The following is a 27430-nucleotide window of genomic DNA, read 5'->3' on the forward strand; positions in this document are numbered from 1 at the left end:
GAAATTGGCTACAGGTGGTTATCCAATGGCAAAACAAAGCAGGTCCGAGCAGATTAATCAAGGTAATTATAAACTTTAATCTATTGTATCCTCTGTTGATGGGAGTAGTGCATCATGGAAAGAGGAAAGAGCAGAGATTCACAGAGGAGAGATCAGAATAACTCTGAAATTTGTTGTTTCTGTGGTACAATAAATTAAAAAGCTACAAGTATAGTAAGAAATATATATAATTAAATCAGTGCAAAAAGAGAGCAAAAATAGCAAGGCAGTGTTCATTGTCCATTCTGAAAACAGATGACTGAGCGGAAGGAGCTGTTTGTAAAATGTTGAATGTTCATCTTCAGGCTGGTGCAGCTATGAGAAGGGGGCATGTCCTGTGGGGTGGGGGTCAATACCAGTCAGTGATGCAACCAGTCAGACTGCTCTCCATTCTAGAAATCTGTGACCTTTGGTGACATACCAAATCTCCTCAAACACCTATTATCCAGACTTTGGAATTGCATCAATTTGTTGGTCCCGGGATAGATCTTCAGAGACACTAAAACCCAGGAACTTGAAACTGCTCACTCTTTCCACTGTTGATTGTGGCAACACCTCATTTTTCATTCCCCATCCGGTCTCATTTCCCCTCCTGCAAAAATGCTCATCCTTCTTATTGATCACCAGCTAGCGGCAGGAGACGATTGCTGCTTGTGCCCAGATGGGGAAAAAATAATCTCTGCACTGACATTTGTCATCATAATAAACAACTGACCACTTCAGCCGGCCCTACCAATCAGCACACCATTGATCCCATCATAGTACCACTCTCTCCTCCATCCCCTGCAACTTAATCTGCTGGAATGTTTGTCATTCTCTGCCTCTGCAACTCTTGAGGACAGGAGAATTCCAAGGATTCAGAAAAGAGAAATTCCGCATCTCAACCCAAAACGGATGATCCTCATTCTGAAACTGTGCCCTTCCCTTCCCAGTTCCAGATACCTCACACCCCACTGGCAAAAACATTCTTCCAGCTTCCTCCTTATTAATGCCCCTCAGAACATTATTGGTTTAAGATAATCTATCATTCATCTGTATGGGACACTGCATCAGCTCAGCCTGCCCACGCTTGGTACACTAGAGGCAAAGCAGGAAGCAGTGCTCCTGAAAAAGGCCTGCATGGAAGCCTCAGCCCCTTCCAGTCTGGGACTCCATCATTCTTATGCTTGGATAGCCAAGCCCTTGAGCAAAGCCAACCTCAGGCTAAGGTTGGGCACCCAGCATTGTGTCAACCAGTCCATGGCAGAATGAACAAGTTAGGTCTCAGGACTCTCCCTTGGCCCCTTAAAAAACAATTTCCCCCCACCCACCACCATTAAACTCAGCACCCACGAGTTCGAAGGTTGCTTAACTCCAAGTGTGCCAGAATTAATCTCAAATCAAACTCACTGAAGGAAAGTGAGGACTTTGGCAGATGCATCTCTCTTGTTATGATGAGCTTGGGGTTTGAGAGAAGCTATAATATAAATAATCTAGGACAAATTGGTCGTCCTTCCATCAACAGGGGCCATGTGTAGCAGACAGAGGCAGCTCCACAAGCATACAATGCAAGCATCTTACAAACAACCAGTGGAAATAAGCACAAATTGTCCCATCAAGAGATTATGAAAATAATTGGACATGCAATTTTATTTTTTGTTATATGTTCGATAATTTTGAGTGAATAAAATTAATTCTGCCTATACACAGTCATCAGGGAACTGCTCCAAATTAGTTAGAATATTGGAGCATAATAATGCCCTACCAACAAATACCTTGTTCAAATTTTAGAAGGTTTAATATCTATTGATTTGCATCTCCAGGCAGCTTAAAATGAATCTTTATTAATCTTCAATTAGTGAATATTGGCAAGGGTGGAAATATTGCACTTATTTAATTAGAACTACACATCCCATCATCACTATCTATGTAACAGAAATGTGAGACAGCACAAGCAACATGCTAGCAAGTACAGTACACTACCCACTTTTCTTTTACCAGCAGGATCGCAATACTTGCAGGGACAACCATGCTTCAAAAAAAAATTTATAACTTCAGCCCAAATAAAACTTTCAGTTGAACGTAAAAGTTGCCACAGCAACATCCGAGATAAAAAGCAGAAAATGTTGAAATACTCAGCAGGCTGGGCTGCATCTATGGAGAGAGAACGTAAGTGATCTTTGAGCGCTATCTTTAAGTTCTAACAAAAAATGCTTTAAGTAACCGAATGGATGGAGAGGACAGAATTTGTGATCACTACACCTCCCTCAACCATTAAAAGCAGAACAGGAACAAGCTCTTTCCCCAAAGGTCTGTGCCAATCACGATGCTGAAGTAAACTGCACCTCGACCTACACATTGTCCATATTCCTCCAATCCATGTGCTGTTTAACTGCCTCTACGTGTGGGCTGCAGAGAGATTTATTTGGTGGAAGAAAAGGCTGAGAAATGACATATGGGGTTAAATCCAGAAGTGAGGGCGTGCATTTTGGGCAGTAATGAGACTTGGACATACAATGTCAGCACCTTATGGACTATAGAGAAAGAGAGACCTTGGAGTACATCGATAGATATTTCCTGTTGTTCTTTTCCCCCACCCCCGTCCACTTCCCTTCATTCACCCAGCCCCCATCTCCCTCTCTGCTGTCTGCCCATCACCCACACATTCCTCCCACTACTTTCCCCTCCAAGCTCAACCTTCTCCTGTCAAATTCTATCTTCATCCTTTGTCATCTCCACCCATTTCCTCATTGCCACCCTCCCCCATCTGCTGATTATCCCTCACCTATATCCATCTAACACCCACCAACCCTTGCTCCATCCCCTCCCTCTACCTGGTATGCTGACCACATCTCCAGTTTCAGTCCAGATGAATGCTCTCAAACTGAAACATCGGCTGTCCATTTCCCCTGATAAACGCTGCCAGACCTGCTGAGTTCTTCCAGTGTTTTGTAACATTTTTCCACATTCCAGCACGTATAGTCTGCCTCCAATCACTAATAGCAGAATTAGGCTGTTTAGCCCATTGAGTCTGCTCTACCACTCATGTGATTTATTATCCTACTCAATCCCATTTACTTCCCTTCTCCCCGCAACTTTTACACCCATACTAATCAAGAACTTATCAACGTCCGCTTTAAATATACCCAATGACTTGGTCTCAACAACTGTCTGTGGTAATGAATTTCACAGATTCACCATCTTCTAGCTAAAGAAATTCCTGATTTGTTCTAAAGCGACATCCTTCTATTCAGAGGCTATGTCCTCTGGTCCTAGAGTCCCACTGTAGAAAACATCCCCTCCACATCCACTGTCTAGGCCTTTCAATATTTGATAGGTTTCAATGAGATTCCCCCCCCCCCCCACCACTTCTTTCTTCTAAACTCCAGAAAGTATAGACCCAGAGCATCAAACCCCCAATGTTAACCCTTTCATTCCCAGGACCATTCGTGAACCTCTTCTGGACCCTCTCTAAAGCCAGCACATCTTTTCTTAGATAGGGGCCCCAAACCTGCTCACAATCAGTTTCATTTTTGATGCCATCTATTATGATACTGATTCTTGTGTATTTTCCAACTCATGGGCAAAACTGACTTACGAATGTCTGTAAAAACACAACCCTACTTGGGATAGCCTGAAACATTGACTTATCCAATTATGTTCCCTTGTAAATAAAGCACCTTACAACTAATTTAGCAATTAAAGGTGCAAGTGTGCTTCAAATGTACACGTGTTGGGTCTGACAGAATGGTGGGCACAGCCTCAGGATAGAAGGGCGTCCATTTAAATCAGATGCAGAAAAATTTCTTTAGCCATAGGGTGGTGAATTTGTTAGCACAGGCAGCTGTGAAAGCCAGGTTGTTGGGTGTAATTAAGGCAGAGCCTAATAGACTCTCGAATGGACACAACATCAAAGGTTTTGGGGAGAAGGCCACTGAATGGAGCTGAAGAGTGGAGAAAGGATCAGCCATGATTGAGTGGCAGAGCAGACTAAATGGGCCAAATGGCCTAATTCTACTCCCATGTCTTATGGATACAAGTGACCGTTCAAGCAAGCTGCAGTCAAGGTCAACTACAACAGGAGCAATGGGGGTTAAAGAAATTAGCAACTGATTTGGAAAAGTTGTAAGGTAACCATAGGGAACTCTATCAGCGACCTTGTGTTACCATGGAGATCATCTGGAACACGCTCCGACCGACTGCCCATTTCATGCATGGCTGACAAAACAAAAGTGCTCACGTACAACACACTCTGGCTAATTGCACATGGCCCGTAAAACTGGTTTGGCAGAGCAGATTTTGTTCTATTTTCCTCAGGTGGGTGGCGGATGCCCGATGCCCTGCAGCATGGAGAGGGGGCCAGGTTGCTCCCATTAACCAATCAGCAAAGATTAACTAAACCGGAAAAAAAACAACAACACTGCCACAGAACTGTAATCACTCAACACGGCCCACTCGGAATATTTTTCAAAGACTCGGAGAAGTGGAGGAACAAGGGATGTGCATCCTGTTACAAACTAATAAAAGCTCACTGACAGGTACAAAGACTAATTGGGGTGGGGCCAGAACACAAAAGGAATACGTTTTGACTTGGTATGCAGCATCTTGGTCATAACTATAACTGTAACTAAGATGATTTGGTATGCAGACCGGAAGCACCACCCCAATAAGTAGGACAGTAGCCTAGCGGTAATCGTAACACTTCACTGCGTCGTGATTCCCATTCAATTCCGCCGCTGCCTGCAAGAAGCTTGTGCGTTTTCCCCGTGACCGCATGGGCTTTCTCCAGGTGCTCTCAAGTCAATAAATTGTCAGCACGCTGGAACCACGGCAACACCATCAGGCTGCCCCAGCACTTCCTTAAATTGTGTTGGTCATTGACACAAACACACAGTTCATTGTGCGCTTCATTGCTTTGATGTACACGTGACAAAGGAAGCTATTCTTAATTTAAATTGTTAATGAATGATCACAACTGAAGCTGATTAACTGGAGCTGCAGCTCGATGATCTTTAGCTCATAGAACAATGAGGTGGTGACAGATGACAGCGCAAACCCTGACTTAAACCAAGCCTAACCACGGGACAATTTACAACAAATGATAGACCTCCCAATCGGTACGGCTTTGGAATGCGGGAGGAAACTGGAGCACCTACAGGAATGCCATGCAGTCACGTGGAGAGCATACAAACTCCTTACAGACAGCGGTGGGAAAGGAACCCAGGTCGCTGGTACCGTAGAGCACTGTGTTAACCACTATGCTACCGTGCCACCCCAGATTAGGAGGGTGGGCAAAGTGGCAGATGGAATATTTTCTAGGGAAGTGTATGGTCAAGCACTTTCACAGAAGGAATAAAGGCGTAGACTATTGTTACGTACCCCGTAACTGGGTTGCCAAACCAGCAGAAATGGATCACTCAGTTGGAGTCTGGATTACTAGAACTAAGAAAGTTTTATTAAAGAAATAAGCAACACAGTACTCTAATCAAAAGGATAATAAATGCAACAGTTCAGCAATGATAAACACACACGTACACAGAATTAAGATAACAGGATCAATCAAGCTCTATCGTTGTCTAGGGGTAAATGACCAGTTTCAAAGTGACGCAAAGTTCAGTTCAATTTAGTTCAGTTCGCAGTAATCGCTGCCATGGGAGATGGACAGTGTGGGGGGAAGGAGAGCGAGCGCAAAACGAATGAATATTCAAACGGCTTCCACACAGACCTTCGCAGTCAGCTTTCGGGCGAGTCCTTTGTGATGTCATCTGAGGTCACTGACCGTGACCCCTCCGTTTCCCGATACGATCGTTTCTCTGCAGTGAACCTGGCACCCAGGCAAGGGTGGACACACACCAAGTTCCCGCCGATCGTGCCTTTCCACCCTGTGCGTCTATGGCTTGTCCCGCGACCAGCCGTCCAAAACTTCCCACCGACTTGTGGGAGACGCACCGCTTCCAGGGTCCCATTACCTCGGGGTGTCGTGTGTGTCCTGCCTTAGCGAACGTGTCCCTTTTTATCCCCCTGCTGGGGTATCGCCTGTCCATCACTTCAAACAGTTCAGGGTTCAAAGGGGGAGCCGATCTTGACAGCTCTCCTTCTGTTACTCTCTCCTGTCCCTTCATTAACATCTCCAAATGCTGCTCCATTGTTTTTCTTATCTCTCTCTCTCTCCTGAAAACAGGTGGCAGACCAACTGCTGATCCCACTGGTGCCAGCACAGGACAGCTAACATCTTAATCTATGTGTATTCTCGTCACACTATTTTCCAAATGGGGAGAAAATTCATAAATCAAATGGAGCAAATGGACTTTGGAGCCCTTGTGCAAATTGAATGTTCAAAGGTCAAAGTAAAATTTATTATCAGAGTACAAAAATGTCACCACATACAACCCTGAGAATCTTTTTATGCGGCCAAACTTAGCAAATCTATTGAACGGCAACTGTAAACTGTAAACATTAGGAACTATAAACTTAAACTGTGCAAATGCAGACATAAATAAATAGCAATAAATAATAAGCATGAAATAACAATATAACAGAGGCCTTAAATGTGTAGCTACTCCCTTTTATTCAAGAGCCTGATGGTTGAGGAGTAGTAACTGTTCCTGAACCTGGTGGTGTGAGTCCTGAGGCTCGTGTACCTTCTACCTGATGGCAGCAGTGAGAAAAGAGCATTGTCTGGATGGTGGGGATCTTTGAGATGGATGCTGCTTTTCTGCATCAACATTTCATGCAGATGTGCTCAATGTTGGGAGGGTTTTACCCATGATGTACTGGGCCAAATCCTTTTGTAGGATTTTTCACTCAAAGGTATTGCTATTCCCATACCAGGCCATAATGCAGTCAGTCAGTGCAGTTTCCACCACACATCTATAGAAGTTTGCCAAGGTTTTCGATGACATGCCGCATCTCTGCAGACTCCTGAAGTAGAGGCACTATTGTGCTTTCTTCACAACAATGTTCATATGATAGGTCCAGGACAGGTCCTCAGATCGTGACACCCAGGAATTTAAAGTTAGCATTCAATTTGAGGACTAAAACACAAGTATAAAATAAAGTAAGGATTTAATGCTGCAGCTTTATAAGGCATTGGTCAGACCACACAGAGTATTTTGATCAATTTTGGGCCCGTTATCTAAGAAAAGACATGCTGGCATTGGAGAGGGTCCAGGGAAGATTCACGAGAATGATTCCAGGAATCAAAGATTTAACATACGAAGAGCATTTGATGGCTCTGGGCCTGTACTCACTGGAGTTTAGAAGAATGAGGGGGGAATCTCATTGAAACATATCTATGATTGAAAGACCTAGATAGAGTGAATGTGGAGAGGGTATTTCCTATGGTGGGGAGTCTAGGACCAGAGGACATGGTCTCAGAATAGAGGGAGATCCACTTAGAACAAAGATGGAAGAATTTCTTCAGCCAGAGGGTACAAATCTGTGGAATTCATTCCCACGGACAGCTGTGGAGGCCATGTCATTGGGTATATTTAAAACAGACATTGACAGGTTCTTGATTAGACAGGGCAAAGGTTATGGGGAGAAGGCAGGAGAGTGATAATAAATAGCCATGATAGAATGGCAGAGCAGACTCGCAGGGAGGTGACAAAGGACTGAAGATGGAATCGGAGGTGAAGAAAGTAGAGCGTGGAATGGACTAAGGAGACGGGGAGGGCGGAGGGGAGTTGTGGGAAGCTGGTGTAAGATCTGTTAGATTGGATGATTGAAGTGGGGAACAAGACACGGCAATGGGGGGGGGTGAGGGGTGAGGGAGAGAGAATCAGGAAGGCTGTCTGGGAAAATTACAATGAGCCATTCCATTAACTTGTGCTTGAAGGACTCATTTTGCCCGGGCAGCCTGCTGCCTGGTGACTTTGTTGCCAAGCAGCCAGCAGTGCTGGGATTCCTAGGATTGGCTGTTAATCCCATGAAGTCTCATAACAGCAGTTCAGACATGGGCAAGGGAGTTCCTTCTGTTAACCACCCCTTGGGCAAGGGTTCAGTGCCCCTTACCTGTTAAAAGGCGCAGTTTGAAATCCCCTGCCCAAGCATGGAGTAGCTCAGTAGCACCACCAAAACATGAAGTGCATCACCAGCATGAGGACAACAGCAAAGCAGTGTGTGGACCTTGAGGGTAGGCGCATGCGACCATCTCTGGTATAACAGTGGTGGTTATGGCAAGACTGTGCTCCAAACATACTATCGCCATCCACAGATGCTGCCTGTCCTACTGAGTTCCTCCAGCATTTTGTGTGTGCTGCCCATCATACATGCCCGAGGGATGGGCATCTTCCATCCTGGCATCCAAGAGCATCAGCTCATCATCCCTGGGATACATCCATGGGCTCCTGAAAGCCCAAGTTGTATCTGTTGTTTCTGGGGTTAGAGTGGGTGTGCTGAACCCGTAGCAAACTGATCATCTATCGGGAGGTCAGAGATGCCAGATCAGATAATCATCCTGGCAAAGCCCACCCTGTGAAGCCAATGTTCACCTTCTAATCTGGCCCCTGTAGAAAGTGCAAGTTTTAACACTGCAGTTGTAAAGCGACCATCTCACAGAGTCAAATTCCTAAGCTATGATATCAGACCAATGCTCAAATCAGTCAATTGCTTTAAATGTAACACAGCAGCCGATCAGAGGGGCATTCACCCCAGTACATGAACCCATGACCGTCAGGTTAGCCACCATCTAATCAGATCTCAATCTGGCCCCAAAAATGCAGGGAGCCAACAAGAAATGTTACTACAAGAACAGCGTTAAAGATGTCAAGGAAGCTGCAAACCAACTCTTCCCACACTCAAAGTCAAACTAAAAATGCTAGAAGTCTTAAAATGGTAGAAACACACAGTTGAGGCATCATCCCTGGAAAGAGAACTCAGACCATCTCCCAGACAAACTGACGAGACGACTCCTCACCCAGAGCACCAACCAACAGGACTACCCTCATGACCACAATTATTAAAGCTGTGACAAAACCCTGGACCTTTCTCCAAGAAATCACTAGGTCTGGCTTGACAAGAATAACTAGGAGATCCAAGAATTAAGCAAGTACTTTTTCTGGACTGGAAACACTGTTTTTCTTCGAAAGAAACTAAGCAGTTCTGAGGACCAGGTAAAAGTCCAACAGCAATTGACTTACAGAACTGATGGCAGAGAAAAGAGCACGGGAGGCCTCAGAACTTCCCAATAATGATGAAATCGTAAGAAGCTGGAAGAACATGTCTGGTGAAAGGCAAGCAGCTACATTTCTAAAACAAATGCTGGCATGGAAAAGCTCGTGAGCAAATAGTACATTTTGCAGATCATGCACATCAGAATGAACACCCCACCTCTGTTTACAGCACCAGCAGCTGGAAGTTCAAGGATCAATTCCCACTGCTCTATACAAGTAGTTTGGACGATCTCTCCGTGACCGTGTCGGTTTCCTCTGGGTGCTCCAGTTTCCTTCCACATTCAAAAGCTTACAGGTTAGGGTTACAAGTTACGGATGGGCGTGCTATTTTGGCAACAGAAGCACGACAACACCTGAGGGCTGCCTCTGGCAAATCCTTGGACAGTGCCGGTTATTGACACAAACAGATTTCACTGCACATTTAACATGCAAGTGACTAGAGCTAATCTTAACCTTTCAAGTTAACTGACCAAGCTGTCAATTCTTATAACAGGTCAGCAGACTTGCTAGCAGCCTTCTCCCACATTTAAACGATTCACCTGCAATGATGCAAAAAGCAACACAAACTGTAGGCCAGATGCGTTTTCAGCTGCCTTGATTGACACGAGTTAAGTAAGCCACTCAGCATTGGGAGCCCGCTGCCATTGTTGGAAAAGGCAAAGATCTGAATTGATGGCAGGCAAGGGGACAGGTCAGCTACAGCCTATATGAATGACAGCAGGCTGAACGCCATTACCCCTTCCCTTCCCATGGCTCCCACAAAGCTGCAGAGGACTCAGCCTAATACATCACCAGCACAGCCCTCCCCTCTATCGCACTGCCTCAAGTAAACAACGTCCAAGGAGCCTCATCGTTCGAACAATGGCATGCTCTCACAGCTACTGCCGAGCAGGAGGTAAAAAGCCTGATGTCCCACAACACCAGGTTCAAGAACATTACTTCCATTCAGCCATTTGGTTATTTGACCAACCAGCTAAATCCCTGTCACTGCAGTACAGCAACACTAGGACGACTTTGCACTAAACGGACTTGTTGAAATTGTCCTTTATTGTAAAAACTATACAATTTACATTTATGCATTTCTTCTGAACACTGTTTACGTGCCTATGATGCCGCAACTAAGTCTTTCATTGTATCTGTGCACATATGCACTTGTGCATATGACAATAAATTGACTTTGACCTTCGCAAACAAGATGCTCAGCTCTAAAACAAAACGAAGGATCAAAAACCAAGATGTGACAGAAAAATATCAGCAGCCTAAGGATGCATAGGAACACTTTTGAGTGGAGGAAGTCAGCAGGCCGGGCAGCACCAATGCAAAAGACTGCAGTCAACTCATTAGGCTGAGACCCTTTGGCAGGGCTGGAGAACAAAAGATGAGGACATGGGGGGGGGGGGGAGAGAAAGAGAGAAACACAAGGTGATAGGTGAAACTTGGAGGAGGAAGGTGAAATAAGGAGCTGGGAAATTGATTGGTGAAAGAGAAACAAGGCTAGAGAAGGGGGAGTCTGATAGGAGAGGACAGAAAGCCATGGAAGAAAGAAAAGGGGGGAGGCACAACAGAGGGAGGGAATGAGCAGGCAAGGAGATAAAATGAGAGAGAGAAATGGTGAAGTTGAGGTGGCGGGGGGAGACATCCATTATCGGGAGCCTGAGAAATCGATGTTCATGCCATCAGGTTGAAGCCAGCCAGACGGAATACAAGTGCTGTTCCTTCAGCCCGAGTGTGGCCTCATCACGACAGTAAAGGTCATGGATTGACATATTGGAATGGGAATGGGAAGTGGAATTAAAATGGGCGGCCACTGGGAGATCCCGCCTTTTCTGGCAGACGGAGCAAAGGTGCTCGGCGAAGCGGTCTCCCAATCTACATCAGGTCTCAGCGATATATAGGAGGCCACACTGGGAATTTCGGACACAGTACATGAACCCAACAGACTCACAGGGGAAATGTTACCTCAACTGGAAGGACTGTTTGGATCCCTGAATGGTAGTGAGGGAGGTGGTGTAGGGGCAGGTGTAACACTGGTTCTGCTTGCAAGGACAAGTGCCAGGAGGGAGGCCAGTGGGGAGGGACAAATGGACAAGGCAGTCACATAGGGAGTGACCTCTGTGGAAAGCAGAAAGCGGTGGTGGTGAGAAAAATGTGCTTGACGATAGGATCCATTGGAGATGGTGGAAGCTCTGGAAAATTAAGACATATTGGAATTGGAATTAAAATGGGAGGCCATTGGGAGATCCCACTTCTGGCAGATGGAGCATAGGTGCTCGAAGTGATCTCCCAACCTACGTCCGGTCTCCATGGCCTTCTCTAATGTCGCGGTGACTGAGTAGGCTTTAGACAGGTTTCACATCAACATTTACAACATGCACTCAGTGACCACTTTATTAGGTACATCTGCTCGTTAATGCAAATATTTAATCAACCAATCATACGGCAGCAACCCAATGCACAAAAAGCACGTGGACATGCTCAAAACAGTCAATAGCTCAGTAATTGCTGATCTCCTGGGATTTTCACACTCCGTCTCTAGTTTACAGAGAATGGTGCAAGAAACAAATATCCCGGGGGCATTCTGAGAGTGAAACACCTTGTTAGTGAGAGAAGTCAGTAGAGAACAGCCTGACTGGTTCAAACTGACAGGAAGGCGACAGCAACTCAAATAACCATGCATTACAACAGTGGTGTGCAGAAGAGCATTCGTGAACGCACAACATGTTGAACCTGGAGGTAGGTGGGTTACAGCAGCAGAGGACCTCACACATATACTCAGTATCCACTTTATTAGGTAGAGAAGGTATTATCTTAAAGGGAAAAATAATAAGTAAACCAGTGTTTCTGTGAAGTACAAAGTTTGCATTCACACAGTATATAAATTCTCAAAAGTCTGAAAAGCATTTCACGAGCCACTTAATAATGCGCAGCCAAATACAGCAACTAATTTCAACACAGCAAGATCTCATAAAGTGACTGAAGAAAGGAGTTTTAAGGATTCCTTTTGTCCACAGTGTCATATCTTACACTCAAGTCAGATTCAGCCTTGCTGTAACAGCAATTTTGGCAAAGCCTCTTTCTCCACCAGCACTGATACACTAGTTCAAAAAGCATTCAGGTTTGCCTTGGTCACTAAAGAACTACAACTAACCCATTCTGGCATGGAAAAGTTTGTGAGCAAATAGGAGATTTTGCAGATTGTGCACATCTTGCTTCCTTTTTCAGAACTCTTCCATTTTAATGTTATTTGAAAAAAGAACATTATTTGCACAAAAAGAAATTTGCATGGGACTGTTTGATATGTCCAGCTGTGGGTATGTCAAAGAACAAGTAAGGGATACCCTACACTTTGACTACATCCACACTACGCCGGATAATTTTGAAAACGCCAATTTCGAGTAAAAATGACAGGCGTCCACACTAAGCGTTTTTCAAAATATCTCCGTCCACATTAGGCGGATATTTGGGCGAATCTCCTCCTACTGGACATGCGCAGGACACAGAAAACAAGCGAAGAGGAAACGATATACGAGGAAACAACGCACATTTGTCCAGTTACAGAGTTGAAAAACTTTAAAGGAATTGCTCTTGGCTCTCGTGCAGGAGGACTTAAAACTTAAAAAAAACAAATACTGGAGCGTATGGAGGCAACCGACAGGGAGTTCACGGACAGTATGACCCAGCTGATGACGAACATTGAAAAACTGACTAACTCTGTTGCATTAATAAAGCACCTTGTTAAATGTATAAAACGTCTGCATCAGCGTTATCTTGTATTTCCATACAATGTTACATTAGGCTGTTACACATCTATTGTCAGAGAAGTACTTGCATAAATAGGTAAACCACCTTCATACAAGCAAGGACAGAAAACAGGGCAAAGTGAGTATACTTATTTATTCAGTAAGCTATGTGCCATCCTCTATATACAACATTACAGCACAATTCTCACTTAACTGTTCACCTATCACCTGGCTTCCTAATGCAAAATTTTTAAAGCTTGCAAAATTCTCTCAGATGCTTCAATTCTCCCTGTCTCTGCATCCTATCCAAGCAAAGAAATAACCTTTACAGAACACCTCCCAATCAACATGACAATGTGGCTGCAGGCACATTCAGCACAAGGGAGGGCCAAAGATGTACAATGTTTACAATGCTCCTCTTAGCTGTGGTTATTAATAAATGTCAGATTTTGATTAATACTGGAGCAGTTTACTATTAGTAATTGCTAATAAACTTATCGCAGATTAACATGCTTAATCTCTCACTGTTCCAGATTCGGTAGCCACCGACTTGAAAGTTCATCTGCACTGCCTGACCCACGGTATCTTTTTGTTTCAGCATCAATTTGGTTAGTGCTTCTAATGATTGCATTTGCCCTGAAGGAAGTGCCAGAAATTGGACAATTAATTGTTCTATTTTTACTTTATCTCTTCATTTTTATTAAAATGTCTGGTCCTAGTTGCAGAATTAACATTTTAAAATTGTTATTAAAACATATCTGATTTGTTAAAGACTTCCATTCTCAAATGCAATTATAGTGTGCAAAATCAACTGTTTCAAGTTAAGAGAATTTCATCCAGAAATCCCTTGGAACTAGTCAAAGAATTAAATAGGTCAACACACAAAACCAACAGGAGTGGATGTTTCTGGCTTGCTGTTATTAATTTCTACATGTACTGCTTTCCTCTTTCTTTTAGCTCTTCAAATATGCAGAACATTCGTAAGCAAGGCCCAATAGACAAGGTGCTTTACTGATCAGTGCTGGACCAACCCAGAATATTTATTTGTCAGTCGGTTGCCAAGTCTGGTTGGACTCATTCTTGACATTTTCAACCTGGAATCTCTCTAGCTCTGTCCTTGATAACCAGACATGTCAATCACAGATCACAAATGCTGCAAACTAATTAGGAAGGGAGAACAATTTACTTCTCGAATGGATACATCTTGGGAGTTTAAACTGATCATTGCAAATCCTCCTTCATTTTTAAGTCAACAAATGCACTGGAAGAAAAAGAAATACAAAACAAATTGTTTAATCATACCTACCATGATTTTTTTTTACCCTTAGTACCGGGGACTAGCAGAGAACTAGCAGCTTTAGATAGAGCATCATTGGACTAGATTATACAGGCTCTCAAACTGACTGCCTGGTTACTGCAGAGTGACACCTGCTGGAAGCTGGATGAGCCTAGAGTGAGAAGATGATGCTTCCATCTCCAGCTACAACCCACAGCATCTCTCTCTGCTCACCTTGCCCCTCCAACAGAGGTACTGAGACAAGGCAGCTTTAACGTACACTCAGTAGCCACTTTATTAGATACCACCATAAGCCATCACCCATCCACCTCAAGGTTCGACGTGCTGTGCGTTCAGAGATACCCTTCGGCGCGCCAGTGTTGTAACATGTGGTTATGAGTTACCGTCAGCTTGAACCAGTCTGGCCCTACTCCTCTGACCTCTCTCACTAACCAGGCAATTTACCCACAGAACTATTGCTCACTGGGTTTTTTTTGTGTGTGTTTTTCACACCATTCTCCAAACTCTAGAGAATCTTGTGGTGTGAAAATCCCAGGAGATCAGCCACTTTGCAAACCACCCCATCTGGCACCAACAATCATTCCACGGTCAGTCACTTTGATCACATTCCTTCCCCATTCTAATGTTTGTTCTGAACAGCTGAACCACTTGACCATGTCTGCATGCATATATGCATTAACTAGGTGTGTAGGTTGGCCAGTCCACACCCCAATGTCAGCTTGTTCTGCAAAGGGTGAAGCTCCTCTGTTACTGCTCGTGCTTCCCCTCCCTACATAGAAACATGCCCAGAATTAAATGTGAAATGACAAAGTCTGTCCTGATTTTCCCTGAGACTTTGAGGGAATGCAGTAATGCACTGATGTTCTGTGGGTTTTTACCCCTTTGGCCTACAACCCATTGAAAATGGAGACAGTCAAATAGCTCATGCCACTGAAATGACTTCCCACACTGCAAGTCACTTCCCTCACATCCTCATTAAGATTTGCCTCGACAGGATCACTGTTGGCAACCTCCTCCAAGTGGCAGCAGCTGTCTGCAAACAAATTCCTTATTTGATCCACTTGTGTCTATCTTAATATTAAGGCCTCATTGCCCCGGAATCACTCACAATGACTGCAGTCTCTCCACTTCTGCCCTTTTGAACCTCCACATAATTAAGACAACTTCTGCCAATCGGCACACGAGTAATTTTTCTTTGCTTGGCTGCCTGCCAGTTGTCTCTCCCACTCTTAACAGCTTCAAACCACCTCTTTGCCCTTGTGACTCTCGGTGGCTCACAGTTGTCATCCTTCCATCAGAGTCTTGAACTTTGGATTAGACGCTCGGACGATTCAACCCGAAGCTGAAAATGTCGCGGCGTCTTTCAGAAGGCAACGAGTAACCCTGACCAACACCCTTCACAAAGCACCCAAACGGATCTTACAGCAGAATGAACTGTACCTTGAACTTCTCATCTGCTGCCACCCAGCAAGCTCCTGCTTCATGTGCGGACGAATCTGTAGTTTATTCACTGGCTTCCGAACCCACAGGTCGAGGTGAAATCTAAACAGTCCCTCAGGACTGAGTACAGGAATGGACCAGGCTTGCAATGGCTTTGAACAACAATGGGCTGCTTTTTTTAAAAATATATTGGATACGAAAACAGTACACTGACCACATTCCATCCACCTTGCACAAATCCTGGAACAAAACTTTCCACAGGACAGTACAGCAGCCAGCCCTCCATACCTCAGTGTCTGGGAGGACAGATTGAACTAACTTCACCTGCCTGCACATGATCCAATTCCCCCCCATTCCCTTTACCTTCATGAGCCTGCCCAAACACCAGTATCGGGTCACCCTCCACCACCATCCACGGCAGCCTTTTCCAGGCACCCACTTAAAGAAACTTGCGTCATCTCCTTTAAACATGCATCCCTCTCACCTTACAGCTCTGCCCTCTGGTATTTGACATTTCTACCCTGGGCTGATTGTCTACCTTGCCTGTGCTTCTCAGCTTTGTGAACTTTTCTCAGCCTCTGGGTAAACTATCCAAGTTTATCCATTTCTCTCCTCTTAGCACACACTCTCGGACCCAGGCAGCATTCCGGTGAACCTCTTCAGTCTCTCCAAATCCTTTCATGTAATGGCGTGACCAGAACTGAACAGTACTAAATGTGGCCTAAACAAAGCTTTATATAGCTGTGACATTACCTCCTGTCTATTGTACTTAATTTTATCAACCTATCTACTTGCATTGTTTCCTGTAAGTGACAATGGACTTAGACCCCAAGATCCCTCTGTACACTGGTACTCGTAAGGATCCTGCTATGTATTAGACGTTTATTGACAATTGCGCCCAATGCCACAACATCTTGACAGCTACACAGAAGCAGGTTTAATAGACAATAGGTGCAGGAGTAGGCCATTCACAGCCCTTCGAGCCAGCACCACCATTCACTGTGATCATGGCTGATCACCCAGAACCAGTACCCTGTTCCTGCCTTCTCCCCATATCCCTTCACTCCGCTATCTTTAATAGCTCCATCTAACTTTTTTTTTTGAAAGAATCCAGAGAATTGGCCTCCACTGCCTTCTGAGGCAGAGCATTCCACAGAACCATAACCCTGTGTGAAAAAGTTTTTCCTCAACTCCGTTCTAAATTGTCTACCCCTTATTCTTAAACTGTGGCCTCTGGTTCTGGACTCCCCCAACATCGGGAACATGTTTGATCCCAGTAAAACTATTACTCTCTCACTCTGACATCTCACCAGTATAGTCCATCTCCCCTCCCTCCTTTACAAAAGGCTGAAGAGATTAAAGTCACTTACAGATATGAGTTTGAAAAGTTGCAAGCAGGACAACTACTCCCTCATTCCAAACGTACTTCTCAGGCTTATGTTATGCACAGGCGTGTATCCACAAGTTAGAAGGCTTGCACGTGACATTACAGGCTGCTCTCTACCTCAACCCAACCTCTGCTCCATATCACGATGGTGCAGTTACCATCACTACTACCGCACAGCCCCGGGTGTCTGGGTTCCTGACCTCGCGTACTGTCTGTGTGGTTTGCAGGTGCCCCCTGTAACCACACAGTCCTCCTCTGGGTCCCATGGTTTCCTCCCACATTGCAAAGACACGCCGCTCGATAGGTTGATGGTAAGCTGCCCCGTTGGGTGAGTGTGCAAGTGGCAGAAACTGGGAGCTGGTGGGAACGTGGGGAGTGTGCAACAGAATCAGTGCAAGTGGATGGTTCATATCACCACAGTTCTAGTGAGCCAAAGGGGTCTGGTTCTACAAGTCCAACAAAAATCTATGAATCAAACCTTTCAGCATGAGCAACCCTTCTAAAAAGATTCATTTTTAACATAAAGGTTCCTGAATCAGCATGTATAATTTCACTCACCCCAACACTGAACTGACTCCACAACCTATAGACTCATGTTCTCAGTATTACTTATTTATTATTTGCATTCATTTGTAATTACAGTTTGTCTACTTTTCTACATTGTTTGTTCAACTTTGTATGTAATTTTTTTCATTGACCCTTTTGTATTTCTTTGTTCCAGTGTGAATGCCAGCAAGAAAATTAATCTCAGGATAGTACCTGCTGACAAACGTGAACTTTGATATTAAAGTTAGTTGAAAATTAATCTCAGGATAGTACATGCTGACAAACGTGAACTTTGATATTAAAGTTACTTGAAAATTAATCTCAGGATAGTACATGCTGACAAACGTGAACTTTGATATTAAAGTTACTTTGAACATTTAAAGTTCAATTTCAATGTACATTATCAAAGTATACTATACAAAACCTTGAGATTTATCACCTTAGAGGCAGACAAAACCAAGAAACCCAATAGAACCCATTAAAAACACCAAACACCCAATGTGCAGGAAAAAAATCAGACAAGAAATAAAAGTAAGCAAATAACAGTCAGAACTGAAATTCCTGAAAATGCGTCCACAGCCACAAAAAAGCCAGTCGTGACTGCAGTCGACACAGGAGCCCATTATCTGCAGGCCACTGCCTCACTTTAGCACGGGGACGGGTAAAGCTCACGGAACAGCGAGCTAAACACCGGCACGTCCCTTGCCTCCAGCCCTGACACCCTGACCTGTCCAATCTGGCCCGGCTCTGAAATTGGCCAAACAGCCAAACTTATTAGATAGTAATCTGTTTGATAACTGGCTTGCCAGGCGTTCTCTCTTCTCTATGCTTCCATCAGGGAGAAGATACAAAAGCCTGAAAGCCCATAGCAGCAGGGTTAAGGGCAGCTTCTCTCCTGCTGCTACAAGACTATTGAACGACTCCCTAGTACAACGGACTCTTGACCTCAATCTGCCTTGGTCATAATTATGAACCCGACTATCTGCAGAGCACTATGTAGCTGTTATAGTTTATTCTGCATTCTGTAATTGTTTTACTTTGAACTAGCTCAATGCACCATATAACAAACTGATAAACTCTGCAGATACTGCAAATCCAAAGCAACACAAACAAAATGTTGGAGAAACTCAGCAGGTCAGGCAGCATCTACGGAGAGGAATAAACAGCCAAAGTTTCAGACCGAGACCTTTCTTCTAGACTGGAACGGAAGGGGGAATCTGCCAGAATAAGAAAGGGGGGGGGTGGGAGAGGAAGTGGATAGGTAGGTGCTAAGTGAAGCCAGGTGAATGCGAAAGTGGGACAGGTAAAGGGTTGGAGAAGGAGGAGACTGATAGACAGTAGAGTGGACCATAGGAGAAAGGAAGGAGGAGCACCAGGGAGAGGTGATAGGCAGGAGGCCAGCATGGGGAATAGAAGTGGGGAGAGGGGGAAAGGAGAAATCAATATTCCTACCATCAGGTTGGAGGCTACTCAGACGGAATATCAGTTGTTGCTCCTCCACCCTGAGGGTGGCCTCATCTTGGCACAGAAATCTGACATGGACTGACATGTTGGAACAGGAATGAGAACTGGAGCTACAATGTTGGGACACCGGGAAATTCTGTTTCCAGCGGCTGGAGTGGAGGTGCTCGACAAAGCAGCCCCCTAGTTCACGGCAGGTCTCACCAATGTAGAGCAGGCCACATCGGGAGCACTGGACACAACAGATGACCCCAGATATAATGAATTGATCTGTATGAACATTTAAGAAAAGCTTTTCACTGTACTTCAGTACGTGACAATAATAAATCAATTTCAATTCCTCCGCCTGGACCTAAATCAATTTTAATGGCCTTGTACTGTTCCCAACAGGGGTCACGAACTGGGCCTGAAGCGACCTCAGTGCACATGTCCCAGAGCCTTGCTACCTCACGAACAGAAGAGCTACCTGGGGGAGTTGCAGGATCAGAGGGAGCTTGGAGTATTGAAGCTGCTGGGTAAACAGGATACACATGGACCTTGTAAAATGTCTTAATCAGGCATCAGAATTAGTAACATCTGTACAGCAAGGATCCAGCTTTGTAGACACTTCACTAGAGAACTTTTCCACTCCCTTCAAGGATTTAATAGAATAGACTAGGCAACTTAACCTTTCATACCTGCTCTGCTGTTCAATATTACGGTCAATCTTTTACTTCGCTTCCCTTGCACCACCCCTGCAATTCCTAAGCAAGCAAAACCATTGCTCTGCTCACTAATTACCCAGAGACTGAGCTACCACAGGCCTCTTGGGTAAAGAACACGAAGATTCACCTACCTGAGAGTCAGAGTAAAGTACAGGCACTTTTATCTCCCCCCCCACCCCCACCCCATATAAAAAAAATCTAGTTTCAGTCCTGAGTGGCCAAAGCCTTGCCATGAGCCTGTGACCACTGGTCGAAGCAGATCGTTCAGGAGAAATATCATCACTTCATTTACTCTATTAAGACCCATTTTTTTTACATTTCAGTAAGATCACTCCTCCTTCTCTTCAGGTCTAGTTGAAATTTTCACATTCCTGGGAAGTGAGGTGCCATCTTAAGAATTTTAGCCTCATACTCTCCACCACAGTGTACCCTTCCCTCGCGCTGTCTCACCACAACTCCGTGTTGAGAATAAGATCGGACATTTACCCCTGTACTCAAATGAAGGACAACACCATCTCCTTTTCGAATCCCTTGTTGTACCTGCATAATAAGGGCACCATGGCAGTGGTTGGCACAACTCCATTGGAGCATGGGGCATTCTGGAGTTTGGAGTTCGATTCTGTCGCTGTCTGTAAGGAGCTTGTACGTACTCCCACGGAACTGTGTGAGCTTATTCCCACAGTCTAAAGTAGAAGTAATCAGTAGGGTAGTTGGAGATTGTAAATTGTCTTGTGACTAGGCTAGTGTTAGGGTTGCTGAACTATGGCTCACTGATCTGGAGGGGCCTGTTTTATATCGGATCTCTAAATAAAACTTACTGATTCATGTACAAAATCCCTCTGAGCAACGCCTTGCAATCTCCTACCATTTAAAAAAAAACACTTCTATTTATCCTACCCAAGGGGACAATTTTACATTTTCCCCATTATATGCCACCTACCATATTATCAAACATTCACTTTACTCGCTTACAGATCTCCCACATCCTCCTTATACTGTCTCCCTGCTTCATACCATCCACAAACTTTGGGGAGGAAGAAAAAAGCTTAGTCAAATTACATATGCACTGCCAAGTTTGGAAGAAAGTCAACAGCCATCCAACACTCACTACAGACACAAATATCTTCTGCTTCATGATGTCATTATTTTGGATTAATATTGTCACATGTACCAAGATCGCACAGTTAAGAAGCTTGCCTTACATACCGTTCATACAGATAATTCATTACACAGTGCACTGAGAACAAGATAAAATGATAACAATGCCAAGTATGAAAGCTACCGAAAAAGTGCAGGGCAGGTACACGATAAAGTGCAAGTTCATAATGAGGTAGAATGAGGCCAAGAGACCAAATCGTCGTACAAGAGGACCATTCCAGAGTTAGAGCAGAAACCACCTTTAAGACTGGCTGGCAGCTTTTAGGCTCTGGTCCTTGATTATGTTGACTGCTTTACTTAGGCAGTGAGAAGTAAAGACCGAGCCCATAGAGGAGACTGGTTCCTGTGATGTGCTGAACTGCATCCACAAATCTCTACAGTTTGTTCCAGTCACAGGCAGAAGAGTTGCCATACCAAGCCAATATCCACCCAGCCAGAATGCTCTTCATGGTGCATTGATAAATAGTCCCCCTCCAGTTTTATTCACCCACAAATGAGAGGCTTGGCAATGATCACCACTACAAACAAACCCCACCACTCTGCCTAGTCAATAGAACTGGTGTCAACATGTAGGAATCAATGATGATGCCATTGGCAGTTGACCAACCCATGCTAGACAATGTTTCGAACCTGGATCCTTCTTGTCCTAATCAGGTGAAATCACTGTCTATTGAAAAACAATGAGCCAGCTACACCAACTATTCCGAAACCCTCACAACTTGCATTGATTGGCCACTTTATTAGGTACACGAATACACCTGCTCGTTAAACGCACATATCTAAGCAGTTAATCAGGTGGCAGGAACTCAATGCATAAAAACACGAGGCATGCTCAAGAGGTACAGTTGTTTTTCAGACCAGAGTTACAAAATACACATAGACTAAGATGTTAACTGTCCTGTGCTATCACCAGTGGGATCATCAGTTGATCTGCCACCTGTCTTCAGGAGTTCCAGCCCACTTATGATCAAGACTTCCTCGAGGTGGTGGGCCTCAGAATGGGGAAGAAATGTGATCAAAGTGATCTTTGACCATGGAATGATTGTTGGTGCCAGATGGGGTGATTTGAGTATCTCAGAAACTGCGAATCCCCTGGGATTTTCGTGCACAAATCTCTAGTTTACAGAGAATCATGCAAAAAAAAAAATCCAGTGAGCAACATCTGTGGATAATATATCTTATTAATGATAAAGGTCAGTTGAGAACAGCCAGACTGGTTCAAACTGACAGGAAGGCAACACTAACTCAGGTAACCACAGATTACCACAGTGGTGTACAGAAGAACATCTCTGAATACACAACACATCAGACGTTGAAGTGGAAGGGCTCCAACAGAAGACCACACTGGGTTTCACTCCCGTACCTAATAAAGTAGCCAACAAGTGTATTTCAAAAACCTCTGCACTGACAGGCTATTTTCAATAGCCTCACAAAATACCAAATAATTAAGATTAGAAAGTCTGCAGATGCTGGAAATCCAAAGCATTTGAAGCACTCAGCAGGTCAGGCAGCATCTACGGAAAAGAGTAAACAGTCAACGTTTCAGGCCGAGACCCTTCATCGCGTCTTATGGCTAATTTTTCTTTTAACTCACAAGCACATCCCATGAACTGACCACAGGGTGAAGTAGGCTTTCACCACAAGCAGCCAGAACAAACCTCCACGTTCTTTCCAAAGTTATTCCTCACTGCCGAATGTGGTACAGGATCCCGGAGCTTGACTGAATGGGAGTTATTTTAACAGATTCTAATTTAAGATGTGATGTAAAGACTGAATCTGTGGGAGCCTGCAACACAGGTCAGTGAAAAAAATTGTAATACGTAATTGATAGAAAATAGATTGCAGGAAGTGTAGGTGACCTTCACAACGGCGTAATGGTGAGAGGGTGGGAGAGAAGCATTTCAATTTCTCCTCCCATCTGAAGGTGCTGGCAGCAATAGTGAAAATGAATATTGGGGATACCAAGATTAGCACACACTGGTACAATGCCTTGAAAAAGTACTCAGCCTCAACAACTATTTTCCTATCTTAATGTCTCATTTTCAGAATCCCTGGTTGTAATACTCAGTTATGTGAACAAAGGGTTGAGGGCTGAATACTTTAACAAGGCACGACATTTCTTGTACGTTTTTTCCAACCACAGGACATCACAAATACTTAATAATAGTCAATTATTGACAAGGGACAGGGGAGAATAAAGCTCTAGTTGCAAATAAAGTCAAGTTTACTTTGGTGCACCTGAAATACCATACAAAATCTATGAAAGGAATAAACAGTTCAGTCCTGAGGAAAGGTCTTGGCCCAAGAATGTTGACTCTTCATTTCCTTTCATAGATGCTGCCTGACCTGCTGAGGTCCTCCAGCATTTGTGTGCGTGTTGCTCTGGATTTCCAGGATCTGCAGAATCTGTGTTTACCACACTGATTTTTGTTTTAACAGTTCTTGAAGAGAACTGGGGGCGCACCTGGTGCAAACAGAAAACGTTGGAGATACTCAAAATGTGTGGCAAAAAATGGGGTTAATGTTCCTCCCCTACAGCTGCTGGCTGACCGCCTAAGCATATCCATAATTTCCCGAGTCCATTTCAAATGCCCAGCATCAGCAACTCATTGCTTTCAGAGACAGCACCAGCATTCATTTCATACCTACAAGAAATCCCGAGCAGATAGAGAAATAAAAGAAACCCAAAAGAGAAACAAGTAAAAATATACAGTATATACAAAGGCATGTTTGGGATGGCATGTTAATCCAAACTGATTAAATTCACCTGGGAAGATTTATTCAATGAGTACTACTATAAATGTGCTAGTCTACAGTTAAAAACAATTCCCAATAAAACTCCTTTCTCTACCCCAGACGCCACCGTACACAGTTTCAAACAAAAACTCACGGACTCCAACATCTTATTGTGGCAAAGAAGCATCCTATGGCTCAAAGAAATTGAATTATCAAACTTGCTCAGTGCGTAACCAGTCAAAGCTAGTTTGATGATAGTGGGAAGCGAACTACTAATTAATGTAAAACAATTGCTGGGTTTCATTGCAGAGTTGAGTGGTGGGGAGTTCAGTACTTTTTACTCAATTGCATCTGGCCAGAAGCATTTCGCTTGGAAGGTGTGTTTAGCCCTGTATTTACCGCGTACCCGGCTGGCAATAGCCATCAGGGTTCAGGCGTAAAGGCAACTCGAACTTAACGCAACGACATGGCATTAGAAAGGCTACGCATGTTCCACCCGTTTTCCATTGAAGGCAGCTTTTAGCAGGTACCCAAGCCTTGAATGTCAGTCTCACGAACCATTCCTGGCGATTCTTCCTTTCTCCTGCCCCAACCATCTTGCTACCCCCCACCAACCAAATATTTTAGCTTTGACTCAAGTTTCCATGTTTTTATCACATCACGCAGGAGTGGCAGTGTTCACAGAGGGCAGGGAGAACTTGGCGAGAGAACCTGCTATAATTGAGGGGGCTACCCTGTGACATTGTGCAGCCCAAGCAGCTAATTAATCAACCTAGCAGCTGTGCTTAAGAAAGCCGGTACCAATAACAAACCTCGGCAATAAATCAAAAAGCATTCCTTCCTCTAAAGAAGCCAGACATCTTTGCTCGCAGTGGATGTGCAGTAACTCTGAACTCCAAGACAAGTGCACTGCATGCACGCATTATTAAAATATCTGCTCGCATCACCGGACTGGTCCTGGTTTCTTTTCTTCCTGACTTGGCCAACAGGGTTTTTTTTAGGAAACTCAAAGTAACTTCACAGCCAGCGCTGCACATTAATAATTTTTCTGATTCAAAAGTGACGGATATGGCAAAAATCCATTTCTATTTATAGCAGACTGCGAACAAAACACTTAATTCCAATAATGCAGGTAAACGCTTAAGGCTATGGTGTGCAAAGCAGCTTTTCTTATACCTTTCTTAAAATAAGCGTTTTAAGCACTTGGGAGCCAAGCCATTATTTTGTCTGCGGGAGAATGCGAATTTAGTGCAGAGAGAAGTGGCGGTCGCAACTAATCAAAGCCGAAGAAAAAGCCCAAATCTCTAATTAGAGGTTCTCAGATCCCAGCACAGCGTGCACAAAGGAGACTGCCACACAGCTAGTTTGCAGTATCTGTAAGACCCTGTGGGCAACATAGGAGTTGAGAACCTCACATTAAAAACCTGAGTCGACAAACACATCCAACTACTTCAACACACTGCCTGCATCCCCTTCAGCTTACACTCCAAGAAATTCTTACCCAAGTAAAACCTCTCAGGATGACAACATGGACCAATGTCAATGTAAACTCAACCACCCACCTCTTCGCAGTCATATATTACAGCATGCTCATGACCCTGGGCCATCCCCTTTTCATCCTACAGAGGTGTAACCACCCACTTGGGGAAAGGGCGGGGCAGAGGCAGTCAGGGGTTCGAATACTCCTTTCTGACCCCCAGTCAACCATGTCCTTCCGAAAACGCTCGCCAAAGCAAGATCATCCCCCCACAGACACACACACGTACTCTCGTGCCGAGCATCATATCTTAAGTGTGGCTTAAAGAAAGAGGGTCGCAGCGAGCTTTTAGACAGCTCACAACATTATAGAACGGGGCCAATCCGCCCATCCCACCTGCTCTGATTCTTTGAGCGGCTACTGACTTGGGCCCCTGTTTATCCCAAGCAAGTCCGAAGATGTTACTCACTGGAATATTTATCCTAATCGCGTTCTGAAGTTACAACTGAATCTTTCGCCTTTTCAAATCACTACAACCTACTGTACCGTAATCCTGGTTGGCCTTTGAGTATTTTCCCTTGTCCAACCCTCCACGACCCTCCTCCCCGTGGCGGTAACCTCCCCTTATTTGCATTTATCGTCGCACTCCCCTCCCCAAACATCAGCGTCCTGAGTCTCGTCCTCCCGAAGAGAAGCAGCCAACAGTTTTCCTTGTTTCCTTCATCCCACTGTTCTGTCTCCCTCTCTTCTTCCCACCCAGTATAACAGTAACAGCTTTCAATCAAAGCGCGGTTCCGAGCGCCCGGGGAAAAGTGCCGCGGAGCCGACCACGTCCGTCAAAGCCAGGGAGCGCGGAGAGCTTACCTCGGAACGGTCTCGGCTCCTGACGCGTGGAGGCAGCTGTGGCTGCGATCTGTCTTTCAGCACGCACACAAGACACATCGACCGCCGCTCGCTCCTTCTCTCTCTCTTTCCCCCTCCTTTTCCTTTGCTTTGGGAGGAGGGGGTGAGGGATTGTTGGGGGGGGGGGAGGACACGGGCTTTAAACCAGGAGAACCGTGAGCTGCGGAGCCGCCGCTGCTCTGCTGTAGCGGCCGGGGCCCTGCCGCCCGAGCTTTGTTCCCAGGAGCCGGTATATGGTTGGCGAGGGAGGGGGAGGGCTTGGGCAGTGCGGGCTGGTGCTGAGAAAGCCTCTGTACGGAGAGTATGGAAGCAGGGCCAGCCAGCGCCGCCGGCCCGGCCGCAGAGCGCAGCTCACAATCAGCTGAAAACCGATACAGAGCAAGCAGCCAATCGCTCTCGCGTCCAGCTCAAGCCGATACACGGCGAACAGCCAATGACGGCCGCGCCAGCTGAAGCCAATACACGGCGAGCAACCAATGGCGGCTGCGCCAGCTGAGAGCCTCCTCGTTCAGCGCGGCCAGAAAACCCGGACTGGAGCTCGAACACACACTGACCGCCCACAGCCTGGGCACCTTGCAAAGACCCAGCAAGGACGCAATCGTAGATTCACGATGATGGGCCGAGTGAGCTACTTTCGTATCGGGAGAAAAGAGAAAACAGCCTGCTGCGCTATATAAAATGAATATCTAAACTCAAGTAAGGGAGGCGAGGACTTCTTGGAGCGTAGGAAAATGAGGAATGATCATATAAAGGGTATCAAATCACGAGGGCATAAATAAAGTGAATGCGCAAGGTATGGCAGTATCAAGAATTAGAGCTCATGTGTTTAAAGTGAGAGGGCAAGATTGAGAATCGGGCTTAATATCACTGGCAAATGTCCCGAAATGTGTTGTTTTGCGGCAAATTACAAAAAAAGTAAATTACAAGTATATATAAAAATATTTAAGTAGTGCATAAAAGACTGAAGCAGTGATCATGGGTTCATTGTCCATTCGGAAATATAATGGGGGTGAAGAAATTGTTCCCGAAACCACTGAGTATGTGGCTTCATGCTCCTGTACCTCCTCTTTGATGGTAGCAATAAGAAGGCGTGTCCAGGGTGATGGGGGCCCTTAATAATGGACGCTGCATTTTTGAGGCATCGCCTTTTGAAGGTGTTCTAGATGCTGGGGAGTCTAGTGTTCGTGATGGAGCTGGCTGAGTTTTAAACTTTCTGCAGCTTTTTCCGATCCCGCTTGGTGACCCCTTCGTACCCGACAGTGATGCGACTAGTTAGAATGCTCTCCACAGTGCATCTTTAGAAATTTTGGAGTGCCTTTGGTGACAAACTAACTTTCCTCAAACTTCTGATGAAATGTAGCCTCTGTTGTGCCTTTGTAATTGCATCAAT

The 27430-nt window shown here is 44.8% G+C and overlaps 1 protein-coding gene across 2 annotated transcripts in view; it reads right to left on the minus strand.

Annotated features, from left to right (window-relative positions):
* Positions 1-26384, minus strand: part of large1 (LARGE xylosyl- and glucuronyltransferase 1) — a 432654-nt gene extending 406270 nt beyond the window's left edge. Inside the window, exon 1 of one of the 2 annotated variants that reach the window (XM_063058278.1) lies at positions 26002-26384. The gene's annotated coding sequence lies outside the window, so the exon portion shown is untranslated. Of the gene's footprint in view, positions 1-25606; positions 25672-26001 lie in introns of those variants that run through there. The other variant, XM_063058279.1, reaches the window with a different exon arrangement.
* Positions 26385-27430: the final 1046 nt, after the last annotated feature.

Source organism: Mobula hypostoma, chromosome 9, assembly GCF_963921235.1.
Source record: "Mobula hypostoma chromosome 9, sMobHyp1.1, whole genome shotgun sequence".
NCBI lineage: Eukaryota > Metazoa > Chordata > Chondrichthyes > Myliobatiformes > Myliobatidae > Mobula > Mobula hypostoma.